Here is a 15258-nt window from a genome sequence, read left to right on the forward strand (position 1 = left end):
AAAGTGAACACACTAAGTGGCGGAGTGTGGCTCAACGGACAGCATAGGGTGATAGGATATACCGATGACCTCGCTCTACTTGGAGAAAGAAAGCAGCACGTTATAGACGCACTCAACTGCCTTCAACAAGAAGCCTCTCGGATTGGCCTTCGCGTGAGCCACGAGAAGACAGAATATCTTCACATGCGTCGATATAAAAACATAAGACGGAAGCGAGAAGACCTAGTGGTGGGAAATACGAGGTTCAAAGGAGTGGCTAAATTCCGGTACCTTGGCTGCACTGTAACAGACACCAATGACAGGGAAGATGAAATCGAAATTCGTATACAAAATACCCTACGATGCAGTGCAGCCCTACACCCGGTTCTCTCTTCGAAGCTACTAAGCAGGCGCACCAAGATTCGGATATACAAGACTCTAGTCAGACCGATCCTATTGTATGGATGCGAAGCATGGACGCTCACACAGAAAGAAGAGGCAAAACTTCTCGTGACGGAGCGAAAGGTATTGAGAAAAATACTAGGACCAGTTCGGAAAGAAGACGGTTCTTGGCACGTCCGGAAAAATAAGGATGTGGAGAGGCTTTTTGGTGAGCCAAATATTCTGGGGGAGATGAAGGCACGGAGGCTCGGATGGCTCGGACATGTAGTACGTATGGAGCAGGATCGGGCTGTGAAACGGGTGTACACGGGTGTACCGGAGGGACGCCGCCCCGTAGGGAGGCCCAAGTACCGCTGGTGTGACGCTGTGGAAGGAAATTTACGGGAGCTCCAAGTGTCGGACTGGCAAGGTGTTGCGCAGCGCCGGGATGAATGGCAAAGTTTATTGTCGGAGGCCAAGACCCACTTCGGGGTCATAGCGCCAGCTCAGTAGTAGTAGTAGTAGTTTTGGACTACCCTGATACCAATACATTTAAGATATAATTTTCTACAATGGAACAAGTAATTATGTAGTTAGATATGTCTCTTACAAATAACTGAGAGAATTACAAAAATTTATCTACATCTGGGGAAAATAATTAACACACAAAATTTAATAAATTTTTACTGTATTTAAAAAAAAAGCATCGATTCGTCAATAGTGTAAGTAGAACCATTTGAAGCATAAAGCAGATTTCATATTGGTTGTGACTAAAACAACAGATTGCATATTATTGTAATAAAAAAATATCACTCAACCGAACAATGATTTTCAGGTGAGACAAAAGTCAAATCTAGCGACAGATATACCCAGAAACAAAGTAGCATGTGTATGCTGCTATTTGTTAAAATAGACGAATTGAAAACCTCCTATTTTGAACTCTTTTCGCTTCGCTTCGCTTTTCGCATTGATGCCGGATCTCTCCAGCCCGTGCCGGACTCTTATTCGATTTCGTTTTAAGTTTCAAAATCTAGAATTTGTTTACTTTAGCATTTACATTGTATTTTTTATATTATAATTACTATTGGAGTTCGCCGGTTTTGATTTTTTATTATTGTTTTATTGCAGAAGTATGGGTGAAATATCTGACGGCCAACCGAGTTTTAAGTGGTTAACAGAGCCCATTACGAGGTCCCCGCGCATAAGGGGAGCGCGGGGTATGTGAGACTCAACGATCTGCATGGTGTTGTGAGCCGACCGCGGGCCCAAGGATTTTAGAGCCCACCCACTAAACGACTCCCCTGCACTCTTACACCCGACGTCCGATCCTCTCCGAGGCCAGAACCCGGATGAGGTAGGGGGGGTTACAGCGGTCAACACTACAACCAGACAGCGCGGCTCACCCCAAGGACGCCCAGCCGATGGAGCCTTCCGAGGCGAATCGAAGGCTCTGAAACGTCGGCCGTCTCGGCACGGCAGCCCGTCAGGAAGCCCAGACGGTGCCGCTGGTGTCCCGGAATACCCCGCTGGACCAGAACCAGCCTGCCGGGTCGGGACGCGATACACCGCCAACGGGCCAGAGCCCATACACCACTACGTAAATGCCACAAGACTTTTTCCTACCTAGCTGAGAACCTTGAGAGGTTATATCAGCGTAACCTTAAGTAGGAGGTGAGCTCACGGGGCTCAAGCCTGACGACGTTGCTAACACGAACCCTAGCAAGAGCCGTGCTTCGCAGAATCTACCACCGGATCGGAAACGCGACCCACTGAGAAGATCCGGCGAGAAACTCAGTGGGCTGTGTCTGAGGGTTAATTTACTCGTCGAGCCCTTCGTCGCAAGCGACGGGTTCGACAAAAACGATGACCGGGCCACAAGACACGCAGACGCGTAACTTTTATACGCACTGGATTATATTTATAGTATTAGCTGGATTATATTAATAGCCAGTTTTCAGTGTCACAATCTATTATTTACATTCATTAAAAGTTACTCCCGAAGTATTATTTCGTTAGGAAAATCAATCTTGTTTTGTAATTTGTTTTAATACTTAACTTTTATTAACAGCATTTCTTTTATTTATGTCGTGCAAAACTACGCATTTTAGATCTTTATTAAGCTCATGTAACTTACAACAACACAATATTGTTTGTACACTGCGCTTTATGGCGGTATATCTATCTACTTTAAGTGTTAGCAACGTCGTTAGGTTTCAGCCCCGTGAGCTCACCTACTTTTTAGGGTTACGCTAAAATGCCCTCTCAAGGCCATGAGAAAAAAAAACCTACTTCTACCACACTCAGTGCGCTTTCTCTTTCTAACTGCTGTCAACACTTCCAATCACGGCATTAATATTTTTATTTATTTATTACTTAGATAGGTGGACGTGCTCACAGCCCACCTGATGTTAAGTGCTTACCGGTGCCCATAGACATCAACAACATAAATGATCACCCACCTTGAGACACGAGTTCGACATCTCAGCTTTATATTCCAACGGCTAAGCCATCTGCAGCTATCAGTCATAGTACTTATTAATACCTATACTAATTTAACTTAAACCTGTCCGGGATGCCGTCCGATCCGGTAAGTAACTTCCATTAATCTAGGATATTACTGATCGAGTGACCACAAATGTTGTCGCTGAGATGTTATCTACTTATGGGCCGTAATATGTCATCGAAGATATATTTTGTACATTTACATAATAGTATGTGTATACTTTTGCTCTGGCTCTGTTATTTCCGTCAATTTAGGCTCTGTCACCCTCCCGACACTACTGCTAGTTTCTCGTCACGTATTAAGCGCAGAAACTCTATTCCCGCCATTAAAATCTTTGGCCAGCGAAGGCTAAAGTACTTAGGTGTGAGTGACCCTCGATAGGGGGATGCCATTCAGGCCCCACATTAAGTCAGCACGCGACCAAGCCGCGTTCCTACTCGGTCTACTCTACCCCATGATCTGCAAACGAAGTAAATTGTCCCTTCATAACAAGGTGACACCCTAAAAACTTGCATACGTTGTAGTGTTCGCTCACGCGGCTCGTACACATTAACTAGGCCCCTCAAGCACCGTTCACCGTCCTAACTGACCCGCGAACTAACCCAATGGATACAGCCCACTGAGTTTCTCGGTGGATCTTCTCAGTGGCTCGCGTTTCCAATCCGGTGGTATATTCTGCGAAGCACTGCTCTTGCTGGGGCTAGTGTTAGCAAATTCTCTCAGGTTGAGCGCATAAGCTCATCTACCCGTTCAGGCGTAGCTGGAATAGCCTCTTAGACTACCAGCGAATAGGTAGGGCAAAGAAAAAAAGGCTCCGTCAGCGATAAATACAGCCATATTCAGAATATTGTATAATATATTTATTATTTATATATTAGTATATATATTTATATATGTATATTTGTGTATGTTTATTAAATAAGATATTATATTTGTATATTATTTGACGGAGTAGAGGAGGATTAGCAGAAATGAAGGATATAACAGAGAGTGTAGGATCGGCGGTGTTTTTAAATGGTTGTGAAGGTTCAAGTAGATTCTCGGAGAGTTTAGAAGGTTCTCGGAGGTTCTAGGAGGGTCTCGAAGGTTGGACGGAGTGACTGGTGACGTCAGCGACTTGCGCCACGTTGTTATTATAAATGACGACGTTAGCGTCCGATAACAAGTCTAGCTCCGTGTTGTTATTACAAATGAACACGTCAGCGTCTCTGACATTTATAACAGAGCTCCGCCAAGTTAAGCTGCTAGAGCCAGAATGTGTTGTGTCAAAAGTAACTCGTATTAATAGTACGAGGGCGGCACTGAAAATTTCGGGAATTAACGAAGTGACACAACATTACTATTTAAAAATAGTATTTATTGCTTTTCGAAGTATTCTCCGCGAAATTTGACACATTTTTCCATACGATGGAACCAATCATTGAAGCAACCCTTCCATTCGGAAGTTGGGGTCTCCAAAATGGCCGTTTTGTAGGCGTCCACAGCTTCTTCAGGTGATGAAAATCTCTGTCCACGCATTTTATTCTTTATTTTAGGGAAAGTATAGAAATCATTAGGGCTTAGGTCGGGGCTGTACGGCGGATGGTCTAATAATTCCATGTTTTCTTGCTCTAAAAACTCTTTTGTTCTGTGCGCGATGTGAGAACTCGCATTGTCGTGATGGAGGATGATGCGGTGGTTGCAGTTCTCTTTACGGAGTTCAGAAACGACCTGTGGGCAAACAAATGCTAGCATACCATTCTGGCATTAACCGTTCTTTGTCCCTCAAGAGGAATAGTCGTAACATGGCCGGTTTTGGAGACAAACGTGGCCACCATTTTTTTGCAACACTCCGTAAACGAACTATTTTTGTTGGCTTTAACTCATTTTCGAACACCCAAACTCGTGACTGGTTTTTTGTTTCGGGTTCGTACGCGTATATCCAGGATTCGTCACCTGATACAATGTTGTATACAGCATTTGAGGATCCTGCGTGGAATCTTTCGAGAGTTCTGACGCACCAAGTAACGCGAGCCGCTTTTTGCTCTTCACAGAGCGAATGCGGTATCCATCGGGAAAACAACTTTTTTACACCTAATTGTTCATGCAAGATTATTTGTATTTGACTCATGCCAATGTCTGAAGTTGCCTGAATTTCGCGGTATGTCACATGTCGATCTTCCTCAATCAGCTTACGCACAGCATCAACGTTTTCTTGGGTGACTGCAGTTTTTGGACGACCTTGACGGGGATCATCACTGAGCTTGACACGTCCACGTTGAAACTCAGCAAACCAGCGATAAATTGTGGTTTTGGATGGGGCTTCATCACCAAATGCAGAAATCATCCGGTCAACACACTGTTTTTGTGTTAAACCACTTCGAAAGTCATAATAAATCATCGCTCTTGAATTTTCTCGAGTCAATTCCATTTTCTCAAAGACTAAACAAGTTTGACAAAACCTCGTGACAAGACCGAGAATCTTTTTTAAAATAAATAAATGGTATTCGATTTTTAAAGCCAAGGAGTTTTCAATTAAAAAGATTTTAATATGACAGGAACAGTGGGGGTAGCTAAGTGATGAATTCTATTGAATACCGTTTTAAACACGTGGTTGACTTGCGTTGGACTTACAACCGTTAACCAACAATTTTAACATTGAGAAGACAGTTTACTTTAACTATAGTTAACTAAAAAGCAGGGTTCACCGATATAAGTAATAAGTTGGGGAAAAAGTCTTTTCGCATTATAGTATGTATGAACTTGTAATACAATTTCTTTCAATACTATTTGTGTCTGGATGGTTTTGGTATTATTAAAAGTTTAAATTCTAAAGAAGGTAATTCAAAATTCAAATTAGGAAAATGGGTGATTTTTATTTATTTTTCGCACTGTCAAGATGAGTGAATCTAATGAAGAAATTCGATACATTTTAAAAATTTACTACAAAAAGGTAAAAATGCAACGTAAGCCGCGAAAAAAATTTGCGATGTTTATAGACCTAGTGTAGTGTCTGTGAGAGTAGCACAAATTTGGTTTAATCGTTTTCAATCCGGAAATTTTAATGTCAAAGATGCACGTCGCTCTGGTCGCCTTATTACGGATAAAATGGATGCCATTTTTGAAAAAGTGGAATAAGATCGGCATATCAGTAGTAACGACGTAGCTGAAGAACTGAGAATTAACCACAAAACAGATTTGGCGCATTTGAAAAAAACTGGGTACACAAAAAAGCTCGATATTTGGGTACCTCACGAACTCACTGAAATAAACCTGATGAACCGTTACTCATTTGTGATTCTTTATTACGACGTAATGACACCGAACCATTTTTGAAGAAGCTGATAACTGGTGATGAAAAGTGGATCACATACGATAAGAACTTGCGAAAAAGGTCGTGGTCAAAGGCCGGTCAGGCTTCAGACTGTGGCGAAACCCGGGTTAACTCGCAACAAGGTGATGCGGTGTGTGTGGTGGGATTGGAAGGGCATTATTCATTATAAGCTGTTACCACCAGGCAGGACCATCGATTCTGAACTCTACTGTGAACGACTTATGAGATTAAAGCATGAAGTTGAAAGAAAGCGGCTGGAATTAACAAAAGGGGTGTGGTTTTTCATAACACTAGACCTCACAAAACTTTAGCCACTCAGCAAAAATTAAGAGAGCTTGGCTGGGAGGTGTTAATGCATCCGCCGTACAGTCCGGACCTTGCACCTTCAGATTTCTACCTGTTTCGGTCTCTTTAGAATTCTTTAAACAATGTCAGGTTAACATCACGAGAGGATTGCTAAAACAAATTTTCGGGGTATTTTGATCAGAAGCCCCAAAATTTCTATAGCAACGGGATCACGTCTCTACCTACAAGATAACAAAGTTATTGAACAAAATGGTACCTACATACTTTAGTTAAATGTAAATAAGCTATATTAAAAAATGTTGTGAATTTTCTTAAAAAATGCGAAGAAACTTTTTTCCCAACCTATTATATTTAAACTGATGTATAGTATATATGTATTTATGCGTTTAACTTATATTTCAATGCATCTACCATTATTGAGCTACACATCTATAGTAATGAGAATTGTAGCTGAAGGAAATTCGAATCGGAAAAACCAAAATTTACTTCTCCGCAAAGAAATAAAAAAGAAAATCCACATTGATGATTTCGACATGGGGGTGCTATGAACGAAAATTCGCCAGTTTTTGTTGATGAAAAATCAAAACAGATAAATAAATATATATTTTTGATAATGTACTATAACAGTGATAGCGTTTTTTATTTTCTTTTAAGAAATGTTAATTTGCTTATAAATTTGTTTTGTATCGTAAATAAGAAAATATAATAAACACTTTTGAATATTATGCATTTTTTGTTTAACCAAGAAATAGAAAAATACAATATTACAATTAGGTACCCATTACATTAATGCTAACATGTTATTCGGAGATTTTTCTGCACTTAAATATAATATCGTGTGCGCCTTGTCAATCACGCCCTCGCCCGTCCCACCCCGCCACATACCTCAGGAGGTAACTAGCGCTTCCGCGCGCACTATGGTAACCATCTTTTCACTTAAGCACACTTGTTAATAGCATTGAAACTAAAGAATGGAATAGTTTACACATCTAAGGCCCGGTTCCAAAAAATAACGAATCGTCATTGTATTATAACAACTAATCGTAATCATGCTACCAATACGTAGCCGTATATTAGCGTTCCACAACTATTTTACTTGCCGCGTTACCTACGAGCATCCGTCGGCGCGCTGCTTACTAACGAATCCCTCTGCGTTTCGGTAATGCAAATGATTGTGTTACAAAGATCCTTTAGAAATAAAACTCTTTTCAAAATACATAAGTTTTTATTAGTATTTTTACATAAATATTTTAAAATAATATAAATTAATTGTAATTCATCACATATGTAATTTTATTTGAACATTCACAATTTAAAAACAGTTACTTTAGTTTTAACTGTAAAGTGAACAAAACGCCATGAAGAGACAAAGGAAACGCCAGATGTCGGCCGGACCGCGCCAAAATACCAAAAAAAACTGATAAATTGTAATGTAAGGGAGATATTCCATGATTCATAGAATTAAAATAAACTAGTAAATACTATTTTCATGTAATCACTTGTTAAATAGTTAACTACTTCATAAAATACCAATTAACAGCTGGCATTAAAAATACGAGCCTGGTTCCTTTTACCTTTAAAAAAGGATAAATTTCACCTAACAGTAATTGCACAGACTGCTTGTCGAGCCGAAATCTTAGTTGAAACTCCTGATTATCGAGCTCTGAATAATAATTGATTCTTGTTTTATACACTCTATTACTTCGCGTATCATCACTTGAATCGTCGCTTGAATTCAGTAACATTAAAACTTCGTTATCACTTTCTGAACTCGACATTTTAAAAGAAAAAACACAAACACAAAAATTCCAAAGCACAACCGAACAAAATCGGTAGGTTAAAAAATGCTCTACGCGTCGTAGTTGTGACAGCTCACTGACATTTCTAAAATAATATAGGAACACTACAGACAACAGTCTCCATACAAAACGCAGTACGAACCGTTATGTTAGCCCTCCCATCCGTTAGTAGCAAGTCATCAGTAATTTTAAAAACGAGTCGTTTTTATAGGAACTATTTTGTCCTACGATTCGTAGATATTGTAACGGATCGTAATATAAAACGATTCGTTTTTTGGATATTGGAACCGGGCGTAAGAGAGAGAGAGAGAGAATACACTTTATTGCACACCAACACAATTTACATTTTAAAAAAAACAGTCAAAAAGCACAACTAAGTAACAGATAATCAAGCTTTAAGAACATTCTTATTTCGTTTGTGATATAATACGTACGACGGTTTTGGCATTGCGAACGTAGTGAACAAGGTCGATATGCTGTACATTGTACACCAATTAGTTATCTAATAAGCTTGTATTTTTATGAGTGTTTCGTTTATTGTCGAACATGATATTTCAAACATCTCGATGTTGTAACGCAGAAATAAAATATGTGCATAATTTTGAACACTATATGAGCCATCAAATTGTTGCAATATTGATTGTTCTAAAATTACTAGTAACTCAAATTTTAATTTACAAGCTGCAGTTTATAATTTTATCAGAATCGACGCTTGAAAGGCAAACGTGACTAAGTGACAATGACTGCTTTGCTCATAAATGATAGGCAATAACCATATTCGAAGCGCAAAAAAATATATATTTCTAGATGTATTAAAATCATTTCAATCCTACAGCTAGATTCGTTAAAATATAATTTTTTTCAGGTATTTCAACTTTAAATTAGTCTACTGTAAAGTTCACGCATCGTCGCTTAGTCACGTTTGCTTTTCAAGCGTCGACTGATGTATTCATTATTTTTAAAATCTCGTTTATTGCCTTTGTAGGCAGACGAGCGTACGGCCCACCTGATGGTAAGTGGTATACCGTCGTCCATGGACTTCAGCAATGCCAGGAGCAGAGCCAAGCCGCTGCCTACTACTACTTTGCCTTCGCTCATTTAAATCTAAGTGACAATATTTCTATTCGTTCAGCTTCTAGTGTAGTTAGTCAGACGCATGCGATTATGATGTCCTTACCGTATAAAATTTAATAACGCTTTTGCATTTAACGCATATGTTCGTAAGTGAACAAGTGGATGCGTTTCATATTATTTTCCATATAACAGAGTAGCGTCAGTGTTATCTCGACTACGGGGGTAGTCCCAAATGCATTACAAAAAAGATTGCGGTCCAATAACTGTCCAAATTTATTTATTGAATCAGATAAGTTATTAAAATAATGTTAGTTCTTTCTGCGTACTAAGAAACATCGGCAAAAAAATATTTTATACAAATTTAGGTTTTAATTAGTACATTATTCAAATGTTGATGTATTACTAACACTAGAGAGGTTTGCTCGGTTTTTTTTTTGATAACGCCATCTTGTTGTGTCTTTAAAGCGGTTAGTTGCCCTCAATTCGTAAGTAAGTCGTAGCTAGATCGATTTATCGCCCCCAAAATCCCCTGTATACTAAATTTTATGAAAATCGTTGGGAGCTGTTTCCGAGATTTAGATTATATATATATTAATATATATACAAGAATTGCTCGTTTAAAGGTATAAGATTAACTATATAATTAACAATTATCTAATTACTAGTTCGTAACCGCGAAACCTGTAAAGTATTTGAAACGTTAGAAAAAATAAAAATAATAATAAAAGTAAAACTAGGTCTTTGTCCACGAGTGGAACTAGTCAGCATCATTCTCCTGCCCTTCTCCCAGTCACCTGGGGTCGGCGCGTGCTTGTCGGTGGGCGCCTAAGAATACTACCAACCCAAATTTAGTTCATGGGTGTCGTAGAAGATGACTAAGAGCCAAAGCCTGACCAAAGCCAATGCAACCTAGGCTCAAGGCCAACAAAACCATTCCCAAGGGGGGTTGACGACAGGCAGGCATCTGGTCATAAAAAAATCCAAAACTTAGATATAGCAACACGAGTGGACTTAGTATTGACATTAAATATTGTAACAAAGAAAACGTGCTTTTTTTTTAAATGTATGTTTCCCCTTGTGCAAAGGCCTTAGCCGACCTAAGCGGCCGTCGGCTGAAACTTGCCTTATCGGATCCCCCGGATACACTCGTGGTACTCTTAGGCCCCTCAAGCAACAGTCATCATCCTCGTCGAACTAACCCTTAGGCAACACGAGTTTCTCGTTGGATCTTCTCAATGGGCCGCGATTCCGATACGGTGGTAGATTTTGCGAAGAACTGCTTGCTAGGGCTAGTGTTAGCAAATTCTCTCAGGTTGAGTCCGTGAGCTCACCTACCAGTAGCTGAAATAGCCTCCTTGGCTACGAGCGTTGCTGATGGCCAATAGGGCCAATATTTAATTGATGTGTGGGTGTATAGTAGACAGAGTCCAATAAACAATAGTTAATTAACACGTTTGAAATTTTCATTCTGAGTTTACGAAAACATCCTGATTATTCTACGTATTCCAGGATTGATAAAAAAAAATTGTATTTATTTCAATCAAATTTTTAATTACAAAAATCACTTTTTACTATCTATTATTGTCATAAAATGTTCTTGTTTTATACTGTAAAAAGTAAGTAGTTTAAGAGTTATTATTTGTCTTCTTTTATTGCTTTCTAATAACACTAAATTTTTATTCTAGTATAATGGCAACGAAGCATGCGAGGCTCTCCGTTCAAAATGTATTTTTCATCTTAATTGTGCGCCTTATCGTCATAGAAAATTGTGTTGTTGTTATTCTAATATTTTTATAGGTTACTCGATTTCTCCATAAATTTCGCTGCATTAGATTTTTTTTCATCGACGTTCTCGACTTTTTCTCGCATAAACAACGTTACCTTTGGTAATGATTTAAATAAAACAATTTTGAGTTTTTAATTGAAAAAACTTATAATTGTTTATTCGATGACGATTAATTAGTGTTTTAAAAATTTAAAAGATTTTTTTGCAGATTAATTAGATGTAGGTAAACAAACTTACATATTTTATTAATCATTTTTCCTTTTTAAGTCCATAACATTAAGATTATAAATTAATCGATAATACTGAACTGGCCCCGCATAATGTAGGATAAGGACAATAAGAAGAAGTTTATAGAAAAGACTACTATGACTAAAATTACGAATTATAATAAAACTTTATTACTTAATTTAATGGAACCTGCCGTGTTCTTTGTTATTTTTCTCTGAATCTGAAGCTAGCAAACAACAATACACATGCAGAACTACACCCAAGGCATAAACAAAAATCAAATGCAACTATATAATGAAGTAAAATAAATAAAGTTAGATAAAAATACACCTGAACGACACAAAATTATTTCATAAAAATCACTCTCTTAACACGTCCGTAATGTCGAAGTTCAATGGCAGTACTGTATTTGCGCGGGAATTCCATTCAGTCTGCCGCTACGCATCAAAAGAATGACGACATGTCGAGAGGAAGTTATAGTCACGTGTCGGAATAAGTCTCATACAAATTAATACAGTCCACTGCCGTCTACCGCTTAGGTACATGCCGTCGCCATCTGTGATCAGAATAGCACCTTAATGCGGAGTTATGTTTGACAAGAGTGGCAAGATACCGTTGTCAACTGCGCCATTACGAATTTTAAAATTCTTTGGTCACGTCTCCATAAAAGAGAACTCGATGGAGGGACTAGTAGTTCAAGGTCAGTTGGAAAGCAAAAAATCACGCTGCAAATCATCAACCAGCTGGAATGAACTAATAAACAAAGGAACTGAGTTTGTTCACCATGGTCCAGTGTACTCGAAATGCTTCGAGCCGCCAGATGTAGACGCATATCGCCCGGAGGACAATCTTCGAAATAATTGGAAACCTAACGATTGCTTCTGCATGTACATCATCAGCGTAACCACGTCTACTCTGACAAGAGTGTCCAACTAACAAGAATACTTTACCGAAAATATTAAGGTTTACACACCTACATTTGGCTGATGTAATTAGGTCATAACAATGTTGAATATGGCAAGCTATATTTTTAATACAGAATTTTATTAGCTTCAGACGTATGTATGTTTGTAACGGAAACTTTGAACATGATTTTGAGCATGACTTATTAAGGACAGATGACAATTCAATATAAAAAAAATATATGTAAAAATTGTATTTTGTTAGTTATTTTAAACTATTATTTATTTATTTTTTATTTGATAGCGGCTTATGCTTATTATTTTCTAATAATAAAATTCACAGGAAAAATAAAGTGGTTCACCTTAACGGTTAACCTTAGCCTAATTAACCTTAGCCACATAACTTTACTGTCTAGGCCGCCTTCTCAGTACAAATACTACATTAACAACCAGATCTTTTTTGTCACAAATAGAGGACTTATACATTATTATGTAGATTAGGTTCGTCTAATGCTTCGATCAATAATAGTACTAGATTAAGGATCAGGAACAAAAATAAGACGCTCCAGTGGCCACGTTTGCAGACACGAAAACATCTTCATTTCTTAGAAAAAAGTTTAATAATGTTAACGACTTCAGTTTATTATAAACCTTAATACTTAAACATAAAGTTTAATTACCATTGCAAAATATATGTATTTAGGTCCTTTCGTCAGAAAAAGAATATTATGGAATAAATTTAAAATGTCACTTGAACATAAAAAGTCATCAGTACAAAAATATTTATTCTAAAATGATACTTAAAGCCTAATTTATAAGGTTAAAAATATTTGTTTAAAATTTCGTGCTTATTGTATTGTGGAACTAGATGTAGTTCTTGGTATTACATTTCAATGCTCAGAACACAGTAAGTATTGAAAGACATAGAGTTGCAGAATATACATATTTGTTTTAGGTTTGTTTTGTATGGTCGCAACTATTTTTGACCGATTGAAAAAGTAGTAGATAATATTTTACATTGCCGCTATTACAACAAATAGGTGATAAAAAATAAAATTGAATAAAGTAAAAAAAATATGAAAGGAAACACGAAACATGTTTTCCACGTATTCTTTATACAGAAGTAATTAAAACAATAATGTAGGTTTAATTACCTTTAAACAGATTCAGTTTGTTATAAAGCTGTCTTTTAGAAGTCATTTTTATATGAGCGGTTTCTTTTTTACAAATATAATGTAATCTTATATCAATGAATTTTTCTATAATCAGTTTAATTTAGGCTTATTTTATGGCTGTGTTCGTTTCCCCCAGAAAACAAATCCTTTTCAGCATATACGCTTAAAATATTTACACATACATATAAAGTTTTTTTAATACTTTTTTGCATTGATTTGCCACCACCATTGAACAATTCTAGAATTTTTATAAGGGTTCTATATTTCTTCTCTTTCTTTCGCGACAATATATATCCATTGTGCACAGCGACAAGGGGCTACTAGGAAATCTACAAACAAAAATAACATTATAAAATAACAAAACTACTCTATGCATTCCCTGTCCAAGAATAGGTGATGTTTGTTACAATAGTTGGTGCCTTGTTGCAAACATTGGCCAAACAATTACAATATTCGTAAATTGTGTTTTATTTACAATATTATTGTGTTTATTATTTTATGAAAAACACTTAATAATATAAATTTACCAAAAAAAGATATTCCTTCCAAAACCTTGGTGTTACGGTGGTTTTTTACTCAGTTTTTGAACGCGCATTGCAGCGTTTTGACGTCTTAGTGTTGGCTATGATTGGACCATACTAATTTGAAATAAGACCACAAATTTATTTGTGGTCTATAGCAATGCTACATTTTACCTACAACGCTGCACTGTGACGCGCTCACTCACACAACGATAACCACGAGTAATCTACGCATCGCCACCCCACTACGACGTCAACGATCGCTATTTAAGAGGCCGCAGCACGCCAGTTATCACATTCGATAGCTAGACGGCAACGAGTGCGATAGCCCCGCAGTCCACTCGTCTGCCCAAGTTTAATCTGAGCGGTAGCCCCGCAGCCCTCAGAAAAAGCATCAGCTAGGAGGTTAAGGAACGCGGTAGCCCCGCAGCCCGTTCCAAGAACCACCCTTAGGAATTGTACGTTTACCTTCATATCTACATATCCGTGTGTTTTGTATAATTTGTTACATGAACGAATAAAGTTCCTGTTTACTCAGACATCAGTTATTTTAATTCATCTGGCAACATCATATTGGCGCCCAACGGCAAAAAAAAAATCTACCAAGGATCTACCCTCAATAAATTGGATTTGGAAGAATTGTAATCTACCCACACAAAATGTCAGAAGAAAAACCTGAATTGATGGTTATGACGCAGGAGCAATTCACGACACTCATTAACAAGTTGTCAATTACAAACGAAGGTAGCCAACACAAAAGCAGTTTCGCTCGTTGCACAAAAAGGTACGACGGAGAAAGAAATCATAATAAAGTGGAAGAGTTTATCACAAATATTACTATCTACAAGAAAATTGAAAAAATCACCGACGAAGACGCTCTCGAAGGATTAACGTTGTTACTAACAGGACAAGCAGCTACGTGGTGGAGTGGCGTCAAAGGTGAGATAAAAAAGTGGAATCAAGCTTTAGACGCGATCAGAAGTGCATTTGCCCCAAAAATGCAACCGCATGAAGTTTATCTGGAATTGTTTGCGAAGAAGCAAACAAACGAAACTATTGATGCATTCGTTTGTGACAAACGTGCCTTGCTATCGCATCTTCCAGCAAAAAGGCACAAGGAAGAAGAGGAACTGGATTTCGTATACGGACTCCTCAATATCCGCTTCAAAAAAGAAATTCCTCGCTATGAGATCAAATCGTTCTCAGAGCTATTGGAACGAGGTCGACATATTGAAAACCTTGCCAAAGAAGCCGAAGAAATTGCAGAAACTAGCCTGCGCACGGGTATTGA

At 38.0% G+C, this 15258-nt stretch overlaps 1 protein-coding gene and 1 long non-coding RNA gene across 9 annotated transcripts in view; both read right to left on the bottom strand.

The window, feature by feature from the left end:
• The window catches only part of LOC101736421 (protein split ends), a 108000-nt gene that overhangs the window by 48459 nt on the left and 44283 nt on the right, over nucleotides 1-15258 (bottom strand). The gene's annotated exons all lie outside the window — the stretch shown is intronic.
• Nucleotides 7688-14860, bottom strand: LOC134201372 (uncharacterized). Its single transcript, XR_009976634.1, has 2 exons — nucleotides 13974-14860; nucleotides 7688-13775 (listed from the first exon to the last, which is right to left on the bottom strand). It is a non-coding gene; the product is annotated as an uncharacterized LOC134201372 (long non-coding RNA).

The sequence above is a fragment of the Bombyx mori genome, chromosome 3, assembly GCF_030269925.1.
Source record: "Bombyx mori chromosome 3, ASM3026992v2".
NCBI classification, from domain to species: Eukaryota; Metazoa; Arthropoda; class Insecta; order Lepidoptera; family Bombycidae; genus Bombyx; species Bombyx mori.